This window comes from Sinohyriopsis cumingii, chromosome 5 (genome assembly GCF_028554795.1).
Source record: "Sinohyriopsis cumingii isolate HCF-2022 chromosome 5, ASM2855479v2, whole genome shotgun sequence".
NCBI classification, from domain to species: domain Eukaryota; kingdom Metazoa; phylum Mollusca; class Bivalvia; order Unionida; family Unionidae; genus Sinohyriopsis; species Sinohyriopsis cumingii.
The window spans coordinates 60,409,472-60,433,696 of NC_142965.1; the positions used below are offsets into that span (position 1 = coordinate 60,409,472).

The 24,225-nt window shown below is 35.9% G+C and overlaps 1 protein-coding gene across 2 annotated transcripts in view; it reads right to left on the reverse strand.

Moving 5' to 3' along the window:
* The window catches only part of LOC149799263 (uncharacterized), a 75,417-nt gene extending 57,700 nt beyond the window's left edge, over nt 1-17,717 (reverse strand). The window contains exon 1 of one of the 2 annotated variants that reach the window (XM_089958571.1): nt 17,561-17,717. The gene's annotated coding sequence lies outside the window, so the exon portion shown is untranslated. Of the gene's footprint in view, nt 1-9,139; nt 9,307-17,560 lie in introns of those variants that run through there. The other variant, XM_089958572.1, reaches the window with a different exon arrangement.
* Nucleotides 17,718-24,225: the final 6,508 nt, after the last annotated feature.

Below are 24,225 nucleotides of genomic sequence, written 5' to 3' on the forward strand. Positions count from 1 at the left end.
CACATCACACATTCTAGGGATCAAATGACCCATTTTCTGTTACGAACGGGACAAATCACAGGTCCAGAATCCAGTGCTCTGTATACCTTCTTGTACGTACACTATGTTACCATGTGCGAGGCACGATTGATGTAGATATAACTGTAAATGCTGAAATAGGTGATACATTTTGATTCTCTGCTATCATCAATAATCTCTTTTATACTGCAAGCGTGCGCGATTGAAAACCTCTGTGTATTGATAAACTAACAGGATACAAAACATATTTCTAAACAATATTAATACATTTGTCAATGCGTGGCTTCGTCCTGAAATGTCAGCGAATCACCATCAGGCTCTATTAAGTTCCCTGAAGTCGTTGTGACTCAGTGGTGACTCATGATACTAATTCAGTTCCCATAGTAAACATATGCAAACACCATGATATTCAAAATTCAATAACTTAAAATTTTGGAGTGCTCATGATCAAACCTATACTTATCAGTATAGACGAAACCTGGATGTCAGCTTCTGTGAAGAGGAAAAAATAATAGCCGCGGCATTTTCTGAATCTGCATGTGTTTGATCTATGTGCTTTCACTTCCGTACCAAAGAGTCAGGTACTAATTTTAGTAATATATGTTCCTACTCAAGACTGTTAAAGGACTGAAATTCCATCAACAAAACAATGTCTCTATTTGTTTCACTTACAACTAGGCTAAGCTCTCAAAAGATTCTTTTACCTACAACATAACTTACATTATTAACCAATTCTGGTCAGCCTAACCCATATATACTCTATTTTATGTTCACCCATTTCCAGGATGGTTCCCATTTTTCCATACCATTAGTACCGTGTGTCCTACAATTGCAATGGCCCGAAATAAGCTATTTCTGATGATGTGTCGTACAACACCAAGGGAATCCGAACTATTTCGTTTCCTAATATATCGTATACTTATCTGATCTCGAAATCTAGGTCATAATGAGTTCTACAGTTCTCCTCGACTGTTACGAGTTTCCTAGAAATTGGCGAACTCATAAAAAGAAAAAAAAAAACGGTAATTGTTAATCGCGTTTAATATAAGGGTTATCTGATGCTGGTGCTTTCTTAAACTGTCGATTTTGGTGGCATAAGGGATAATTTTCTTCGTTTCTGACTTACCTTAGAATGCTTAATTTATTTTGTAAAAATCTTCACTAAAATTTGGTAATGTTATCAAGGATCCGTGTGTGTATGAGCATGTGTGTGTGTGTGTGTGTGTGTGTGAAGATAATGCTTTCAAGGAATTTATGTTTGCATGAGTGTTAATGTTATTCAGATATATACACAAAACTACATATATGATTTGTTTAAGTTGGAGGAAAGAACCAGTTTGATATGGCGTAGAAATATGTTGATGTCATTAGATCAAACGCGTTCATAAACCATGTCAAATTAGCTATTTTCCGGAGACTCAGAATAAAACACGAATGCGATTCTGTATTTATTATATACCGCCTTTGAAACGCGTTTCAAACATATTTCGCTATACAGTACACCTGCATTTCAAAATGAGTTGTGATTTATAAAGCAATCAATCAATCAATTAAAGAATTTAAGTCGCCTACGCAACTAGTGCTTTCGAGACTGGTTAAGTCTCGAAGGTCGAGATTTTTAATTGATCGGGACTGTAGGAATGGAGCCACTACAGTCCCGCTTTTATGTGCGAATGTCGCACTTTTTAATTCATGAACATGTTTTATTTATAAAGCAGATTAACAGTGGCTTAAAAATACAAACGCGCGGACGTCATGGAAGATAACAAATTAGAGCCAATCTGTGTTTCTGATACCGATGTATATCAGCATCAAACGTCAGATCAATCATGTAAATATTAAATGGGTATGTAATGTCTTTCCTCTCTTCCTTGCCTTATCTTTTGAGGGTCTTCACCTTGTTCCAGGTTTGAACTGTAAAAATACAATCTGTACCCTTTGTTTAGAAATAATTGGAAAGGTAATTTAAAACAAAATTTTAATTTTTGATATCATTTACTTCATCAATTAGCAAGATTTATTTATTCGTAATTAGTTTAAATCCTTGACGATTCAGTGAGATTTACTATTTTGAAGCAATTGATGTTCCAAGAAGCGACGGAACCTTGTTAGTCGGAGTTTTCCTTGCATCGTAGCTGTGCGCATACAGTGGTCAATAATAAATACGTGTTTCATGATAAAGAACATGTAGACAAGATCATTGACATCGATTGCTGACTGCTCGCCCTGTAACTTACATATTGCCTGTCTTCAGTATTGATAAGAAATACCTTGTCTTGCCTTTTTGGTGTACTCGTTGCTTCGTAATTAACATACATCAATTTCGAGACCAGCTGCTAGCACATGCAATTATCCGACATTTTGTTTTGGGATTGCGGTGGTGGTGGTGGAATCACATGATGCTTTTAAGCTTCTGATTTCCCGTCATGAATAACTTATATTTACTGAGTAATCCTTTTGGATCTAGTTCTACATACTTGGTACCCATTTTTTATTTTAAAGGGCGAATTCATTTATTCATTCATTCATTCATTCATTCATTCAGAAGGAAATATTTTCTGTCTGCAGGGTAATTCGTATATGCGTTTTAATTACTAAATTTATTCATTCACGGACTTCATCGGTTCCATTGTGGAACTGAGTATAAACTATGTCGTATGTCAATAGGTAGTATTTTGAACAAATATTACTGCTACACATGCTAAGGTTTTGAAAGATTGTTACACGTCGAACTTGAAGTCTTTAGCAAAGCAACCTTAATAATTCCAACTTATACATACCCTCTCTTTACATATAGATAGAATTCTCCATACCAATCAGGTTTGCTTAGCAATTTATGGATCACAATTCTAAAATCATCAACAACTACAAACTTGAGGTGGTGAGTCAGTTCATGTACCTCGGCTCTACCATCACCAACAACCTCTCGCTCGATGCTGAGCTCAACAAGCGGATTGGAAAGGCATCAACAACTCTCTCCAGGTTGTCGCAGAGAGTGTGGAACAACAGCATGCTGACCCTGAACACTAAGATCACCGTGTACCGTGCCTGCGTGCTAAGCACTCTCATGTACGCCAGTGAAACCTGGACTCTGTACGCCTCACAAGAGAAAAGACTGAGCGCCTTTCACATGCAATGCCTCCGACGCATACTCGGGATCACCTGGAACGATCGAGTAACAAACAACGAGGTGCTAGAGCGTGCCAAGATTCTCAGCATGATCACACTCCTCCGCCAACGTCGCCTCAGATGGCTGGGCCAGGTACGTCGGATGGATGACGGACGGATCCCCAAAGACATTCTATATTCGGAACTCGTCTCTGGCAAAATGTCAATTGGACGGCCACATCTCCACTTCAAGGATGTCTGCAAGAATGACATGAAAGCCCTTAATATCGATGTCAACACCTGGGAAGAGCTCGCTCTGGACAGATCGAGCTGGCGACATGCTCTGATCACTGGTCTGAAAGCCGGAGAGGGCAAGCTACGCTTGCTAGCTGATGAAAGAAGATCGCAGAGGAAGAAGAAGCAGCTCCAACCAACACCAGACGCAACCTTCAAGTGCAGCAAGTGCAGCAGTGACTGCCACTCCCGCATTGGACTACATACTCACAGCAGACGCTGCACAACCACCAACCGGGACATCTCTCATGGGCGCAGTTCCATCGTCTCTCGAGACTAACGGATGCCAACATCACAGTATACACACGCTGTAACCAAGAAAAGAAAACTTCGACTTATGCCATCTAGAAAGGGAACATTCCCAAGAATTGACGAGATGGTATAACAATTATGTGTGACATTTCTATCTTAGTTGTATGTGTCTTTATGATGTGTTTATTTTAGTTTATTATGATTTCATTAACGAGAAATATTCAGATGATTGTGTCTAGAAATATCCAACTGCCTGATATATGGGGTAACTAATGAATTGTATAGTTTTAAGAATGCTTATATTGTTCAATATGTAACATACCGTCAACATGTATAAGACGATTCCTGAGTGAAAACAAAATGACTACAGTACAATAAAAATACCACGACGTCGGGAAATCTATCTGCAGATATTCCCGTGAATACGCAAGTAATGTTTACATTTGCCTTTTAGTCGTGCACGTCAAATAAGGAATCCTGTTACATAACTTTAAACGTTACACGATCTGTATTTCCCAAGATACGCACGCTTGATCCGTATATCAGTATTGCAAACCAATGGAAATACATGTTTTGAGGTGTTTTCACTGCCATCTGCGAAGAACTTGTTTTATACAGTGAATTATTACATCTTGTTTATCGCTAGAAAGTATAAACTCTTTTTTTTAAACCCCGCTAACCAAGAACAAACACGTATCTAGTTTTGTGTGTGTGTTTTCCGCAGGGAATAAACATCAATGTTCTCATTTCCACGTTCTGCTCAATACTTACTTCAAAGAGAACCGTGTATTCTTTATGCATGATAATGATATAAGTCCCATATTCACACGTGGAACATCAGTTATAATAATCATGTTTTGGCAATCGTTTGTGTGCCAAGCATACAATATAATCTTTCCATCACACTTTACCTGTTTTGTTGAAAAGTACAGGACACAGCTCCACTTTTTATTCTGGCGTTACATCCCCCTGTCTCAGATTCTTAATAAAGTGGATAGTTATGATTTTCACTTTATCTGGTGTCTATGGTGTCAACAACATCGGTCTTGTTCATCCCTAATACTAAACGTTGACATACGTTTAGAATATGAGAGTTTCCATTATTGGTAAATGGATCAAATTAGTCTTTGAAACTGTTTCCTAGCACTGCCACTTTCTAGCATCGACGATGCAATGTGCAGTTTAAATCTTTAAAATTATTTTTAATATCTTGTTTTTATTTGCATCCTATTTTTCATATTTGTTATACAGACTTAAATATCCCCCATTTATAATGTACACACTATTTTATGTACAAGGGATTTTTGCGAATACTAAACAATTAGTGTTATTAAAAATGAAGGTATTAATTGCCTCTCTATCGACTTGTAATACATCTCTCGACATGCAAATATAAACTTGCAAACAGCTGAATAATACTTCATTGCTACTTATACGATGACCGATCATGTATTTGTTTCTTAAACGTCTGAACTTGTGATAAATGCGACTAAAAGCAAGCTTTACATTTGTTCTACAGACCAGAAAAAGAAGAGGAAAGACAAAAGAGGAGATGGGGTAACGGATGCTGACGCTAATTAACATCATGGGATGGACGGACAATAACAAATGAATTTATACGATAATATACATTTTAATGACAATGCAAGAGTTTTCTAAAGTTCCAAACCAGACTCTTAGAACTGAGTTACTTTGAAGCGTGTATTATCTACTGTGCGCTTGCAGTCAGACGTGACTAAGTACCGGTAGGTTTCTGGGAAGCTCCAAAGAATCTAGACACAGCCACAATTACAAACAATTACTCGGGATTCTGACATAATCTGATTATCTTTGAAGACGATTAACCACATTGAGATGGTTACATCGATTTAATCGAATTATGATGGTTAACACACAAAACATGCCATGATTCTTATTTGTTTGCGTATCCGTTTTAATCAGTGGCACGCTCGTGTAAATAGTCGAGATTGCTCAACAATCGATCGAAATTCCGATGTTGGCTATAATAGCAGTGAGACCAAATGCTATACCGCATTGTTCATCACCTCAACAGAGCAAAACATCTGCAAGTCTCAATATAGCAAAACATCGACGAGTCTGGATAGAGCAAAATATTGACAAGTCTCAACAGAGCCGAACAGTCAGAAGTCTCAAGATAGCAAAACATAGACAAGTCTGGATAGAGCAAAATACTGACAAGTCTCAACAGAGCCGAACAGTCAGAAGTCTCAAGATAGCAAAACATAGACGAGTCTGGATAGAGCAAAATATTGACAAGTCTCAACAGAGCCGAACAGTCAGAAGTCTCAAGATAGCAAAACATAGACGAGTCTGGATAGAGCAAAATATTGACAAGTCTCAACAGAGCCGAACAGTCAGAAGTCTCAAGATAGCAAAACATCGACGATTCTCACTTGAGCATAATATCGATATGTCTCAATTTTCAACAGAGGAAAAGGATTGACAAGTCTTAAAAGAGCTAAACATTAACAAGTGTTAACATAGTTAAACATCATCAAGTCAAAGTAGAGCAAAACTTTGTCAAGTAACAAGTCCCAACAGAGCAAAATTTCGACAAGTCGCATATTATTACTACAAAGCGCTGTTAGGAAATCAATGTTCGCAATATAAGAAATAAAAAAGAAACAGAATAGCAAAAAATTATGTATAAAAAAACAGAGAGAAAACGACATAAAGCTCCTGGAACTTGTTGAAATTAGAAGACCATCTGCCTTTAATCAGTCACCGTATTTTACCGATACAGCTTCCGATCCTAATACAAATGAAATAGCGACACTTAAATCCACTCAGCAACTCAGCAAATATAAACTAAGAATAATATATGATCACTGATCAGGGACAGTTTAGAACATTTTAAATACAGAAAACGCTGGTTTTAATGGTGCATACATTTGTAAACCCTATTGCAATATTGTGAACAGATATGAATTGGCTTGACTTGTTGGGTTATTGCGGCTCTGAGTAATGCACATGCATTAATGTTGCAACAAAAAAATTAATTAACTCACCAGTTATTATCCTTAAGGGAGATATCTTGCATGCGAGTTATTTCTTCAAACTTTTAAAAAGAAGTCTTGGATGCAACCGCATGCAATAGCCTCGTCTCTGTTGTATCAAGCACTGTACAGTATAATGCGCACATCTTTCTTTATCAGACACTGTATAGTAGCAAGTACCAATCATCATTTCTTTAGTATCAGGCACTGTAAGTACCAACCCTCATTTCTTTAGTATCAGGCACTGTACAGTAACAAGCTCCATCTATTTTGTATCAGGCATTGTACAGTAACATGATCCATATCTTTTTCATCAGGCACTGTACATTAGAAAACTTATCTCGTTTTTATCAGGCACTGACATTAACAAGCTCCATTTCCTTTGTATCAAACGCTGTACAGTAACACGATCCATTTGTTTTTTTTTTATTAGGAACTGTACAGTACCAAGCTCCATTTACTTTTTGAGGCACTGAACAGTAACAAGCCCCATCTCTTTTGTATCAGACACTATACAGTAACAATTTCCATATCATTTTTATCAGGCACTGTACAGTAACAAGTCTGATCTTTTTTATCATGCACTCTACAGTAACAAACCCCATCTCTTGTTTATCGGGCACTGTACAGTAACAATCTAGAGAAGGTTTGCGGGTCCGATTCATATGCATACATTCATCATCAAACAATGACAGGAATACCTAATAAAACTTGGAAATCTCATCTAAATGGTCATGTTGAATTCCCAATAGAGACGTATGATATCAATAGGACCATTCGAGTAAACTATTTAACAATAGTAAATTCCCCATTTTTAATTCACCCCTCACAGCTTTCATGCGGTTTTACGGAATGCATTTATGCGTTGCAATTATCGCAACAGATTCAATCTGAATAAGTATTCCTATTGTCGAATGCATTTATACGTTGCAATTATCGCAATAGATTGAATCTGAATAAGTAATCCTATTGTGGAATGCATTTATACGTTGCAATTATCGCAATAGATTGAATCTGAATAAGTAATCCTATTGTGGAATGCATTTATACGGTGCAATTATCGCAATAGATTCAATCTGAATAAGTATTCCTATTGTGGAATGCATTTATACGTTGCAATTATCGCAATAGATTGAATCTGAATAAGTACTCCTATTGTGGAATGCATTTATACGTTGCAATTATCGCAACAGATTCAGTCTGAATCATATTTCCTATTACTTTGCCAAAACTGGAAAAGGGATCAACATGGATGTAATTATTGTTCATGGCAATGAAAATTGAATTATATTGTTATCTTTGAAGCTAACGTTTCCAAATACGGAACAATCCATTGGTTGCTGTCGCCATTATCAAACTAGTGCTTAATACGTCAATCAAATCAGTCAAATAAGAAGTAGCTACGGAATATAGTATTTATTATTTTATGACAATCGATTTTCGCTGTCCCTTCCCATCTCTCTCTGCTTGTGTCCCTGTCTGTCTATCTCTGTCTTTCTGTCCGTCTCTCTCTATCTCTGTCCACACACACACACACACACACACACACACACACACACATTTGTTGTCAACATTAAGCATACATGATAATATACACCTGATTCATACTTGTTGCGAAGGTTGAGCCTGAAGCCGACAGATTTAAGCGGGAAAAGGGTGCAGAAGGAAGGCTTAGAATTTCTTACAATTTTTAGCGATGGACTTGTTTGTGGAGGTCGTATTCCAGGGTTTGGAATGTCTGAAAAACGATTACCTATCGTGACAATCTGTTACGCTGATTGAAAACAGTGGTGTTCCAAAATTATTTTGGAGGGGAATTTTGTTGTTGTCGTAAATATGATTTATGTCTACACGGTAGACTAAGTTGTTTTCAATAAGACAAAAATATTACATATTAAGAGGAGGGTAGTAAGGAGGATAACAAGGAGTGTAACAAGGATATTATTCTTAACATTCGGAGCCTAGTTCGTTCCTTATGGAAAGCAATATTTTTTTTATAGAAAGTAATGGCTTTAAATTTGCATACATTTATAGTAATTCTGGTGAACAGTGTGCCTGTTAAAAAACCGTTTGACCCAAAGGGCAATCTTAAACATGAGCATGAGCTACACAGGTACACCCCTTCCGTTATCGAACCATAAAATGCGCTTTGGATCCATGTTTATCATAATCATGATTAAATTTCAGTGCAATATAACATCGTCCTTCGATGAATCAACGTGAACTAAGTTTTAACTACAGTACTCAGAGCTTTGTTTCCCGTGTTTGACATTTGTCTTTTTGTGCGTTTATGTGAAAATTGATGCAGGCAATGATATGAAGATTAGTTCTTGTATTAGTCCTGGTCATTTAGTGGAGCCAGTTCAACCCCCCCCCCCCCCGCTTTTTATCTTGTAATTAGTGTTGTATCTTAAAGACTTAATAAACAAATAATGTAAGGAAAACAGTACCTTGACCCATATCCAAACACAACGCTCCGGTGGCCTAGAGCGTCAACATCGGATGCGGGAGGCCGTGCGTTCGAACCCTGGTCGAGTAATGCCAAAAACGTAATAAATAGTACCAACAGCTGCCTCGTTATGCGCTCAGCATTAAGAGGTTTGAGTTAGGACTTGTCGGCCTGGTGTCAAGATAATGTGACTGGATGGGACATAATGCTACATATCTGTGGCATGATGCCCCAATGCTAGACATCGCTATGAACTGCTACACTGGATACATTATAGCGATATGACTAAATTTTTTTGTAAAGCTATGTTAAGAACCCAAATCACACACACACGCACACTTCCATACAAGAGGCGCATGTTGCATCCAGGGAGAAATGACTGAGCTTCTACAAATACCAGTGATGACTTTGTCGAGCATGTAATGCACCAGATAAACGGTACAGGAATCAAAACACGGCGCATCTATCTTTTTTGTGCCTTTAACGTAAGCAACCGCCACGTACTGGCTCCTGCCTGTCAAATGTAATATAGAGCTTTAAGCAGGTTCTGTAAGGCATAGATAGCGCTACTAAAAGCTTGATGTGATAGAAACATTTGTAATAAAATTACAATGACTCAGATAGAGAGATAATTGATAGCACTTTTAAGAGAGCGAATTGCAGACGGGGTCCAAATCCTCCAAAGATAGCGAGCATTCATTCTTAGTTATATTCATAGTACAGTCCACATATGGAGAAAATGCATTCTATCATCATATTTCAGAGCAGGAAAACCTGTTTGGTAAAATAGTAGACTCCGACTGAATCGATTTTCCAAACTGTTTATCTGCAGTTCTAATGAAAGGCCAAACTCTCGGGTGTAGGAAAAAAAGCAGCCAGTCACCAAGCTGGATAACCTTTTTTATATTAATTATTTCAAACGGCAAGGTTGTCCTTCAACCAGTTATAATTGTCAAGATCCGATTCAGATAAATATGGTTGCTCTGTGCGATTAACGGCGAAACACAGATAACCATGATAGTACTTTGATATAATCTCATGTCACATGTAAGGAATGTGGTGTATCCTTACGTCAATTCCGGTCATGCGCTTCCAGCTATGAAATGTGATAAATCAAGAATTGTTGGCCTTACAAAGTCTGACTCATGTATACAGTTCCTTGTTGTATTATGAAAGATACAAATATACAAACATAATGAAAAAAGGTTTAGTTGCAAAGTAATGTTTGTGCTTGCTAATGATTGATACAACTCGCAACCTTCACCACCAAGGAAAGACAAGATTGTGTTGTTGATGTGGGCCTCTTTTTTGGGGTGGGGAGAGGAAGGTGTACATACATACATACATACATACATACATACATACATACATACATACACTAGAATATGTTGGTCAGTCTTTTTGAAGACGTTGTTGATTCTGTGATTCCTCTGTTGCGATCGACTTGTAAAAAAAGTTTTCCTTTGGGTCGACCACATAAGTAAGACGACCAACATATGTGGCTGAAATATTTTTGTTCGAGGTAGATGTCGCAGTTAGAATGTGGACAGAGGATCGATACCTTCTTTTTAAGCCATTCCTCGTAAGCTGCTTCTTTTTGAGTATTTCTCAGTGAAGAAAAAAACAAACAATGAGGTTATATGTAGACTGTTCCATCTACATCTAACTCCTTGCACCTGCATGCTAATAGTAGCACTTTATGTGGAATTATAATACGTAACACTGTATGTATATTATACTGAAGGTCTATGTGTAATTATAATACGTAACACTGTATGTATATTATACTGTAGGTCTATGTGTAATTATAATACGTAACACTGTATGTATATTATACTGTAGGTCTATGTGTAATTATAATACGTAACACTGTATGTATATTATACTGTAGGTCTATGTGTAATTATAATACGTAACACTGTATGTATATTATACTGTAGGTCTATGTGTAATTATAATACGTAACACTGTATGTATATTATACTGAAGGTCTATGTGTAATTATAATACGTAACACTGTATGTATATTATACTGTAGGTCTATGTGTAATTATAATACGTAACACTGTATGTATATTATACTGTAGGTCTATGTGTAATTATAATACGTAACACTGTATGTATATTATACTGAAGGTCTATGTGTAATTATAATACATGATATTGCATGTATGATTATAATACTTTACACTCTATGTATAATTATAATACGTAACACTGCATGGTTAAATATAATACATCACACTGCATGTTTACTAATAATAGGTTAAGCAGTGTGTAATGTTATATGCATAATTTAAATACAGAACACTGAACAAGATAAAGCAGAATTTGGAAGTTTCCTATTAATCGTAAATTCCACCCTCCTTTGTATTTTTCTCATTGTGGATGAAAACTGGAAAATAATGCAGACTTAATACAAATACCCGGATGCAGCTAGTAGTGTCCATGCCACTTTTTTCAAGTCATGTTATCTGGGCTTTTGTTTTATCGTGCTCACACTTATCATAACTTTGAATTGGCAATAAGTGCTATTTTAACTTTACGTGATCCTGAGGATATGACACGTATGCATTTTATTCTGGCTATGGTCATCATTTCTAAGCAGAAATGTAAGTGGAATGCAGTTTATGCACAGGAAACAAATGGCAGTTTTGTTCGTGAAAGAAAAACTCCAGAAGATCCCGTTAACATTAGCACCTTCTGCATCTGCTTGTACGCTTTTCATACCCATAATCTCTTGAATGCTTTGATAAGATTATCCTTGATTTATCCCTCACAAGAGAAAAACGTACTCTGGCATTTTGTGCCACCCAAGTTTCTTTAACACATGTAATATCTACACTCGATGTTTGTCTCTGATAAATTGGGCTTATTGGTGAAATGGGCGCTAAGATTATGGCAAGCACTTGAAACACTAATCGCAGTTCTGAAACAACATTATAAACCTGCATGCGATAATGTATGCCAATCAGAGTTAAACGTATTTATGAAGAATTGAGTTCTTAAGAAACAAGTATTGGCTGTATGCAATGTGAAACGTTAGCATATTAGCACTCTTGTATACAACGCCGTGCATACTACCACTTCTAAATACAGTGCTGTTCACATTAACGCGACTGTGTACAACGCCTTGCATATTAAAAAATCTGAATACAACGCTGTGCACATTAACGCAACTGTATACAATGCCTTGCATATTAACACATCTGAATACAACGCTGTGCACATTGGCGCTATCGTATATACAGCTGTTCATATTAGTAGTATCATCGTATACAACTCTGTACAGCGTTGTATACAATGTTGTGCATATTATTGTTATTGCATTCAACGATATGCATACTAGCGCTATTGTATACAACGCTGTGCATATTAGTCATATTGTATACGATGATGTGCATGTTAGCCATATTGTATAAAATGCTGTGCATGTTAGCTGCATTTTATACGATGATGTGCATGTTAACCATATTGTACACATCGCTGTGCATGCTAGCCCCATTGTATACAACGATGTGCATGTTAGTCCTATTGTATACAACGCTGTGCATTTTAGCCCTATTGTATACAACGCTGTGCATATTAGCCATATTGTACATAATGATGTGCACATTAACGCTGTTGTATACAATGCCGTGCATATTAACACTGTTGAATGCAACGATGTGCATATTAACAACTATTGCAAATACTGATATGCTTATTTGTACTATTATATACATTATATCACGTTTACCTTCGACGTTTTACTACGAAATAAAAATTCTTCTTGAATAAACAGACACATACATTCATTCCAATAAAAGCACGACTCGGGAAATATTCCCTCAGATATAGAGCATTTAGCAAACTGTATCAAAGTATATTTTCCTTTTGTCAAAACAAAAACTGAAGAAACAAATACGCCACAAGCAGCACGAGTTGTTAACACGATAAAGAGAAAAGAGGAAAAGTCAAGGTAGTTGTGTACGAAACATTCAGCTGATCTCAACATATCCATGCTTGGCTAATTTGCAGGTGGGTTTCTTTTAAACAGAATGTTTATTTTATTTTAAAAATGAGGCATATCAAGATGCACAGGTCAACATCTGGTATTTTTCAGTTAGACAATAAATTATAACTATTCCAGCTTGTATTCGTCATATATTTTGTAGTGATACCGAAACAAAATTATGCGCGCACACCAATATGCCTAGTGCAGGGATCAATTTCACCACTTGATAACTCCAACTGTGGGCCAGAGGCAGCACTAGCTAGAATAAATAAGTGAGAGTACAACACAGACAACGTGATATAATTCTCAAGTACTATTATTTACCACTTATTTACATTCTCCTTTAAATAAATATGCTAAACAAATCAGTTACTATCATGTGGTTTTTTTTTGTTGCACAGCGCTGTATGCAATAGTGTAAAGATATAAAAAGATAGCACCGAATTAATGATTTGATATCGTTTTCGTTGTATGATATCAACGTATATTTTGGTCTTTATTGCACTTTATATATAAATATAGCAGCATCCTTGCAAATATGATTCGATTTTCGTTAATACGTTTGAATTAGCATTAAAGGCAATAAAAACTCCAGCAATAACCAAGACCCCTTCCTAATAAAAGCCAATGATGAATAAAATAATTGTCAGATACGATAACACCCTAATTAAATTATTTGGGTCATTACTTTAGTATTACCTAAACTAGTCCGATAAATCGACCCCCCAAATCTGTGTTCATACTGATGGACGAAATATGGATCTGATGTCAATTGTGTATTAAAATGTGCAATTTTGCTGCGTACAGTTCTTTCCGGAACACACAGACCGTTTAGACAAATACCAGTATTTGGTAATAGCCATACCTAGCGCGACATTTTAAATGGCCACATGACAGATGGTTGTGCTATTTATTTCACGTGGATTTACAAGTCGCCAAAAATAGAATTTGATACGGAAATGTTATGTACATATCGCCAAAAGAACCCTTCAGCCGACGATAGCTCAACAGCCGCCAAAAACACCGGTAAAGTGTATAAATGTATACCGATTTGTACAGACAAGATTGTCAGCAGATTTGTGGAGGTTTTAATGACTAGGCGAAATCAGTCCCTAAAGCGCCATTCAGTACCATACAGGCGTGAGGCTGCTTTATCGGCCTCTACCTGAACCAGTAAACATCAGTCAATGTGACGGTGGAATGTTAAGACAACCGAATGGTTGCAGGACCAAGTATGCGAAGGCTTGATAATTCAAATTTTGTTGACACGTTCATTTTCAAATCTTTCATAATAAAGAGTACATAATTGGCTTATTGTGATAGACCTTGCATGTAGGGAATCTCGCGTAAAAGAAGCGCTATTCAAAAGAAACGCCAGGACTTAAAACTATATACTACTTGTACAAAAATCTGTGAGAGGCGATATGTATGTATATTTATGTACAGGATTTAACGTCACACAATACTGACTATATAGCGAGGATTAAAATTGAATTTTGGGAAATGTAGATATAAAGAACTGCGCTCGTCTACCAATAATTAAGGACGATAATGTTTTCCAAATAAAAGCAACACACACAGTACTACAACGTGCAAAATAAGCGATGCATATGTTAGAATTCTGTAAAAGTTATATGAAATAAAATACTAAGGCAAGAAGATACGACAAGATCCTTAAAATATGTTTATATAAATCCTTTTCTCTCAAAATACCCAAGATGATCACCGGTGTTAGATTATGATAAAATCCCCTAATTGAGTTGATGTTACAAATCTTTAAGCTTACAATCGATACATACATGCGTATATGTAAGTTTAATAATAACAATTTAGTCAGGTCTAGTGAAGGACTTTTACTCATTTTTGACCAGAACGTTAGGGCAACTCCAATGTACTTGATGTTTGGTGGGGTACTCGGAAACTATGATGTGCTACATGGTAAACGTAATTATATTAACTAGGTTAGGGATGGATATTTCTAATTAATATATCAAATATAATTGTAAAGTGGTTGATAATTAAAGTCTACGAAATTATTGATCATCCTGAAAGTCTAGCAACATTTCCAATAAAACCTACTGAAAATGTTTTATTAATGATCCTGTGCTATGCTGCGCTACAACAGTATTTTTAATATTACACAACAGTGGCAGAACTATTTCAAAGACATGCTATTATTATTATTATTATTATTATTGTTATTGCTGTTGTTTCTTCTAGGAATCCATTTAAGGAGAGATTCATATTCCCAATATTAGCATTTGATTTCTAACAAGAAGAGTCACCCAACGAGGGTTCAGTAATATTCACAAAAACAGTATACTAATGCTAAGAAGAAATCACCCGTAGATAGTTTCTGGGCTCATTATTATTTTCGAGCACAATCTAATTATATTGTTTTCTGTCATATATGCGTTTTATCTTTTGTGTTGTTACCAATCCCCAAGAATGTATTAAATTTAGCTTACTTGAAATGCTTTTGACTGTACGGAAACAAAGACAATACTTACAAATGCCACCCTTTGTCAAGAGATTATAATATTGTGAAAGGCATGAAACACAAAAGTAGGAGAGAGAAGATAAGATTGGTCAGTGCTTGGGAGATTTAATTTTAATCGTATTGGAATTGCGTCGATTTTCATATATGGCAATATACTATCAACTTTCAACTTAGATATTAAAGACAGGAGAGAGAAAGAGAGAGAGAGAGATTCTGTTTTGTCTTTTAATTGTACATATTTCCTACTCATTCATTCTTTTCTTAACTGACTGCCAGCTAATACCCATCTCTTTCCAATTATCGGGGGGTGGGGGTGGGGTGCAAGTTACACATTTGCCACAAATGGAGAGCCCGTAAGACCGTCGACCTGCTGGTAACGTGTTTATGAGGGTATGATATAGACAGATCGTCATTATTAGCTACCTGTACCTAATGTTAGATTCCAATATTAGATTCCAGTATTAGATTCCAATATTAGATTCCAGGATAGCGAATGTCAGGACCATTGCCTACATCATGCGTTTAGTTTATTTGACAGGCCAAGTCATAAGCTACTTTCAAAATATTTCTTAGTGAGACAGAATGTCTGTCAATAATAAGTATTTTGGGAGGAACGAGGAAGTCATGGTGATAAAAAGTAATAGATGCAGTAATTGTTATAGGGGAGACATCAACAGGTAAAGAAAAGTTCAAGTTGGCATATTCACGTCCTCTCCCTTGAAACTCACCCACTAATTCTTTAAATATATGCATCACTGAAAGCTTAGGTATCCCACAGTATAAAGGAAAAAGGAAACGACCAAAAAGAAAAAACACCCCCACCCCCCAAAAAATAAATAATAATAAAGAGAAGGAAAAGCATATTAAAGTTGAAATCTCAAATTAAAAAGGAGCGGATTGCTCGCTTCGTTCAGCGAGAGCTTTGCAAAAGAGATCTAAAATAACGTTTGCTCCTGATCGTGAGCTGATTGGCTGTTAGACATTGGCAACTGCTGACATAGTGACAAATTGAAGTTTAATACCCAAATGACTTTCAATATTAATTGGTGCCTACTGCCATCTTGGTTGATAAAGTTACGTAACTAAGTTTCGCCTATTCGACCAATCATTATTCATATGTTAGCATAAGATTACAAAGCTTTACTAGTGACTGATCGGTTTCGAACTTCGGCATATAAATGGACTCGATTAAAATAACACAGAGCTCGGATTTGTATTATCAGTATTAACATGCAATATACATAATGGTATCACCATTTTAAATTCAGACCATATCTTCCTTAAATAGAATTAAGCATGGATAAATTCCGCTGGAATGAATTAAAGGAAAACGGATTATATCGAAACCTGAATGCCGTTATAGCAACTGATTTTTTAAAAAATTTTTTTTTAAAAGTGATGAATGAATAAATATACAAACCATTTCCCTAATAGCAAACACAGCTGCGACTAAATATTAGACGATAAAAACGATAAATGAAAATGTTTCATTGGTCTTGGTCTTAGAAAAGACAGATATTTTGAATAATTGATTGTAAATTTGGAGGACAGGTGTTCAATAAATCGATTTCTTTGATATTATATTTTATCGCTATTCACATGACATCTGATTAGAAAAAGGGCAATGAAGGAATATACAATCTATAAATTTTCACCTCATATTAACTGCATATTTAATTCGATCCGACAATCCCATCAGGTATATAGTGGATAAAAACATTTTTTTTTAATATTATCAGAATGCAACCAATTAACCAATCATCTGGTGATACGTGTTTACAAATCTACCACAATTTGCCTTCTCGTACTTTATTTCACCAGATGTCAATGTTTCATCCCAAATTTGTACTGTACTTTTCGAATGAGACTGAGACAGTAAATACTTTTATAGAAAGCAGAGCAACGAAATATGGAAAAACTCTTACCTTGATTTTAATCTACTCTACTCGAAGTCTTAGAGTGATGTTCAGCTGGCAATATGCCGCCTTGTAGGTATACAGCAGAATGAGTGAAAACTAGCCACGAGAAGTCTCGAATGATGGGACGAATCATTCGCAGCGCTATTTCAAGCCGGTGATGGCTTCGCCCCATGAAAATATCACACTTTGGTCCGCCTATTTTTATCTCTGACTGTAAATTACAGTCTTACACTATAGGATGTTGGTGCGAAATAATGTCTTGTACATGCATGCACGCCACAAAAGTAGCCTGCACAAAAGTATTTATTTGAAGGCAAATCTACCGTGAGAAATGCATATGAAAGCATATACTACATCATGAAAACGTGGATTTAGTTTTATTTGAATTATGCAAATTTGTGCAGTTGTGTGCCGGTATATCTGGGTTAATGTGTATAACGTTTGTTTGTTACTGCATTATTTGAATTTTGTGAAGGATCGGGACACTTTCTAGTTAAAACCTTAAGAGTTCCATTACATTTTAACTTTGGAGATGGGTTAATATTCCAAAATTATTGAGTATATAGGTTGTATGCACGCATCTACAGATTAAATTAAGGGCTTGAAAATAATACACGGTTTAGAGGAAATAATAAGATAAGAAAATGTTACAAGCAAAATATATAAATGTTATATTATTCATGCATGACTCTGAAAAAATAATCGAATTTTCATGTAAACTACAACAACAAAAAACAATTAATTTTCTTTCAATACCGCTTACTTATGTTATGAAGCCTGCGTCTTCTTTGTATTTTACTGTATGCGTAATTGATATAAAAGTAACATCAAAGTTTCTTCTTTTCTCATCTTTATAATGTAGAAACACTATGTTTAATTTTTGCCTACTTCACGATATAGCAACTATATTTTATATTCCATACTTCACAGTGTAGTAACATTATGTTTTATTTTCCCTACTTCACAGTGTAGTGACGCGATTTTGCCCTGGTTCACAGTGAACTAACACTATGTTGTCCCTTACTTCATTGTGTAGTAACGCTGTTTTTCATACTTTACACAATAGTAACACTGTTTTCCCCAACTTCACAATGTAGTAACAGTACCCTTTCTCTTGATTCACAGTGTAGTCACACTGTTTTATTTTCCTTATTCCATAGTGTGGTCTGGTGTGAGCGTGTGTGCGCGATTTGCTATAGCAATTTTTCAGTCATATCGCTACGATATATGTAGTGTGGCCGTTTATAGTGGTGTCGAGCAACGGGATGTCATGCCGCAGACCTGTACCATCTTGTCCCACTCATTCACATTATCCTGACACCAGGCCTTCCAGTCCTAACACTAACCTCCTAATACTGAGTGCCCGCTAGTACCATTTTTATAAGTCTTTGGAATGACTCGGCGGGGGTCGAAACCGCGACCACCTGCATCCGAGGCGGATGCTCTATCCAATAGGTCATTGGAATGAACATTCTCACAGTGAGGTAACACTTTGTTTTATTTTCCCTACTTAACAATGTATTAACACTATTTTCCCCTGCTTCACAGTGAACTAACACAAAGCTGTTCCTTACTTCACAGCGTAGCAACGCAATGTTTTTCCCCCAACTTCACAAAGTAGTAACACTAAGTTTTATTTTGGTCTACTTCACACTGTAGTAACACTATGTTTAATATTCCCTACTTCACTGTGTAGTAACACTATGTTTAATATTCCCTACTTCACTGTGTAGTAACACTATGTTTAATATTCCCTACTTCACTGTGTAGTAACATTATATATTGTTTTTCCTACTTAACAGTGAAGTGTAATGACAATAGTTCCACCTACTTCGCATTGTAGTATCATTATTTTCCCTACTTCACAGTGTTTAACCTTTCTGGATTCACAGTGTAGTAACACTGTTTTAATTTCCATATTTCACAGATTTATAACACTGTTTTATTTTCCATACTTAACAGTGTAGTAACACTATTTTGTCCCATTTCACAGTGAAATAACACTATGTTTTATTTTCTCTACTTCACAGTTTGTAATATTATATTTTTTCTCTATGTCTTGAAATTGTGCTTTCTTGAGCAAAGCTGTCTTACTGCTATACCGGATCCCCATTGAAATGCCAATCGATACAGTGTCACTCAAATTACCATTGGACGCAGCTAAAATATACTCACGGAAGGAAAAGTTTATCATGTAGAACGATTGTTGATAAAAAGACAAAATACCGCAGAAGTAGAAAACATTTACAAATGGATAGCAGCTACGAGGTTAAAAAATCTGAATAACAAAGATGTATAGTACATTCGTAACCGCTTTGTCGCTCTTTCATTTAAAACTTCGTTCATCAGCGAAAAACAAAATGTGAAACATATTTGAATTTAATCATTCAGACGCATACAGCAACTTCTTATTAAATTTTCAGGCATGATGGTGCTAAGGTTTTCAATTCGTTACAGTGCTAACCCTTTATTGCGTGAGATGCTGCTGATGCTGAAAATAATAATAATAATAATAATAATAATAATAATATACACTTGAGTATTGTACATGTAATATTACCATCATTGAAGTTAACTGATTATAATATGCGTCCATCATTTTAACAGCACAAATATATTGATGATGTATGCGATGTAAAATCCTACGTTTGTTCTATATTTCTTGCATGATGGCAAAGTGCCCGCTCTTGTCCGCTTCTATTCTAGGCTTATGGGGAACATGAGGTTATAAAAACAAAAGTATCTGCGTTGTAGCAAACCGAATTTTGTATCCAAAATACCGCAAGAAGGGTATCGTATGCTGTCTTGCATTAAATGCCAACTGTGCAGGCCCCAGCTCATATAAAAGTTCAAATGATTTAACTGCAATGATGACTCAACGGCGAAAATAGATAACTTACATTATCTTTGGCGAGAATTATAATATAAAGTTATATTTTAGCGTAAAACGTTACAATGTTTGGTTTAATAACACAGTGCTTACTAGGAAATGGATTTATCACAAGCATAAGATGCGCAAATTAATTCTTTACACTACTTGCATGTGAAAAAGTCACTTAACCCAGATTTATTTAGAAGCTAAATATTTTCAATCGATGGAGACTCGATCATAACTTTTGATTTTATATCCGCAGGTGCGTATTTCCAAGCGCGCGCTCACGCTTTTTGTCTTCCGTGTAAAGATATGCGCCAATTACATGCGTGGATTTGTATTCTTTTAGCACATCAAAGATGTTCAATATTCCCGCAAAAATGTTTTGAAAGTGAACAATTGCAAAAACAGATCGAAATTTCGCATTGTCTCTCATTTGCTATATTTTATGTTATTATGTTTACATAAATTATTAATGCCGCCGTTACGTGCAAAATGTCGTATATTTCAAATTATCCGAATAATACTGAATCTTGAAAGATATTGGCTCTAAACATCGTTGGGTGGCCTACAACGAGATAATGTCAACGAATCACCACATTATGAATCATGTAAACTTCTCACTCGACCTGAGAATCGAGGACATTTTTCACATACGTACGAACTAATCTTACGTTTTCCGGCGACATCCGTGGGTCAACCGATTTCAGTCGAAAGTTGGATCCCAAGGTTTGATAACATCACAGTTGTGAACAGAAGAAGCAAACACCACGCTATGTCGGATACGGTAAGTGATCCTTATGTGATATTGACTCTAGATTATTCTGTAACAAATATTAATAAATTGTATAAGAATGAAAGGAAAAAGGTCACACATATTGTTTTTGATATGTGTACAAACTTATTTAAGTTCAAACTTATTAGATGCGCATATAAAAGGGCATATCTATCTCACATTACCTCTCGAATCAGTTTGTCCATCATATGCGAACTTTGTTGTTAGATTAGTCACTGCGGAATTCATCAACTGCATGACTTCACTACTTCTGGAACACTCCCGAAAAAGAAAGGAATTACGAACTACTTCGGCGATTGAATTAAGAAGCGGTACCTCTTAATTCTCAACTGAATATTGGAATGTTGTTTAAATCTAACATCTTGATTATTACAAAGAACGATCAATTTCAGATAGTCTTGTTTTTTATTATTAAAAAAGCAACAAATGATTACGTTTCTTCCAAACTTTAGTCAGATTGGATGAATGGTGAAATATATGAAAAACGGCGGCATGAGGGCTTTAAGCCCTATTGCAATCGTCGATAAGGAAGATATTCTAATTTTTGACCTGAAATTAATCATTAAACTATTTGCCGTGCCACACATGTTGTAAGCCTAATGTTATATCTTATGGTAAAATGATTGCACTGGGACTACTATGCTTTGATATTCGTCCTGCGAAATCTTCGTCGTGTCTGATAATGTAAATAGGACTAGAATTACTTTGCAGAACAACATCATTACCTGAGCAATATTCTAAAATTAGGTATGGGTTTGGGGGAATTTTAAAGCCACCTTTCATCACAGGATAGAGTATAGATTGCGGATAGCATATTTAGTGCAGGAAAAACCCAGGAAAACCCAGGAAAGAACACCCGATCCCTACATTGTTAAATCCACGGATGAATTTCATACACAGGAAAATTCTATAATGTGTCTGCCCTCTCATACCAAAATGAGATGAAAAATAAATATCTGGATCTCGAACTATATTACTCAGCGTTTCTGTACCTTGTAGATGACAATATTAAACTTTTTTTCAGGCATTTTTTCGGGATGTATGTTGGGGTTTGAAAACGCTGAATAAGTATGTGTTATAAGCGTTGATTATTTTTTTCCTTATCAAATGTTCTTACAATGCCACTATTGTACCATCCAATATCAGCAGACGTATAAGCAACATAACCACCATCAAAACGATGCTCTGATCCACACCATTTTGTCCACCTCCTTTGGTCACGACTGCTTCTATAACTATAGAAATGTATATATACAGTCGATCATCTTTACAACAGCACTAACTCGTTTTAACCCCACTAACTTATTATAACGCCACTAACTTGTGAGAACGTCACTAACTTGTTATAACTCAACTCACCTGTGATAACGCCACTAACATTTTGTAACACCACTAACTTGTTATAACTTGGGACATCATTTCAACTTTTTTGGCGGGGGGGGGGGACTACTTGATTCATGCAAATATCAACGCGCTGGCTAAGGCTGAATAACACATTAGAGAGATTGTAATAGCAAGGACTTCGTTTCAATTGTTTTCGTGGGGGAGGCAAAATTTGACGAACTTGTTAATTTTCGTATATAGGCTAAATGACGTCCCTGGTTATAACGCACTAACTGCCAAACAATGCCTTTAACGGATTTATCTGACTGCAGAATTCCTTCTCCATAGCGTATCCTTGCATACCATCATTTTTCAGCATAACATTTATTTCTTCACTAAGTACCTTAGTTCTAAGACCAGTTAATGTTGCCAGGCATTATAATCTGCCATCAGTCTTTTGATATATCGTTCAAGCACTAATTGCATTGTGTGTGTTCTTGCAATTTTCGGCGTCCGCCTTGGTGCTGAAGGACATTTGATAAGCGGAAATCTTGAATTCACTGCAGATTCTCAGCATAGTCTGAGATGCAGTTGTAAGAGGACTCGTTCCAAGTAAAGCATTTACCAGAAATGTTTTTAATGATACACAGCTTTGATATGAGGATAAGAAGTTTGAGAGAATAACAGGAAACGGCTTCGCTATTGATGCTATCTTAAATTAAAACAAAACCAAAACAAGCACAAAAAACCAAGAACCAAAATAAAGCAGAAAACAAAAACACAATTCGACGTTTTAACATTTTCTGTTTAGCTACATGGGCTTCTGCAATGTGTTTAATATGACATCTGCTAATTATTAAAATTGATTAAATAAAACAATAAAAGCTTTTACGTTTTGTGATTTTTAATCACGCATTTCCCCTTCCGCTCGCAAAACTTATTTCTGGGACTCCTGCAAATAAAAAGAATGTTGGGTAATCGTTTGGCTTTAGCCCCATCACAACAGTTGCCGGGGATGCCTGGGGGATAGCTTCGCCACTACATTCAATACAATCCAATTTACATTATTAAATCGTTTTGTGTTTACATTTTTATTGTACATTTTTCATGTTTTAAATTTTATATTTAACTACCTTCCTATCTATCATTACTCTTACGCATCCGTGATGTCAGAAACTTCGTAGCCAAAACTCATTATAACGCCAACCCTGTGGACGAACGCTTGCATTATAACGAGTATATCATACATGTACTCAGAATTTTGCTGAAGTGCATTTATGTCATTCAGACTTACTCTTACTAGAAGAGTTTCAAGACAAAGTTTTTCATGCCAAAAAGAGCTGATATAATCTTGTTAAAATCGATTACACATGTTCTTCTCTCTACCTGTACAGAAACACTGTATTTTTATAGCTTCTTTACATAGCTTATGTTTATGCTTTCGTTTACTTCGGAGGATGACCATATGTTGAACTGCTGTCTGCTCTTCATGTAAAAGTAGCCATAATTCTAACTTAAACCAGTGTCTGGCAGAATAAAATGTTGTCATTTGGAACATGCAATATTATTGCACCAACATTTAAATTTTACATTTTGCTGCTAAGAAATATTAAAAAAACAAATATATTTGTTTTGACAGTAATCGCATTAAACATGACACTGACCACTGATGAAGGTAAC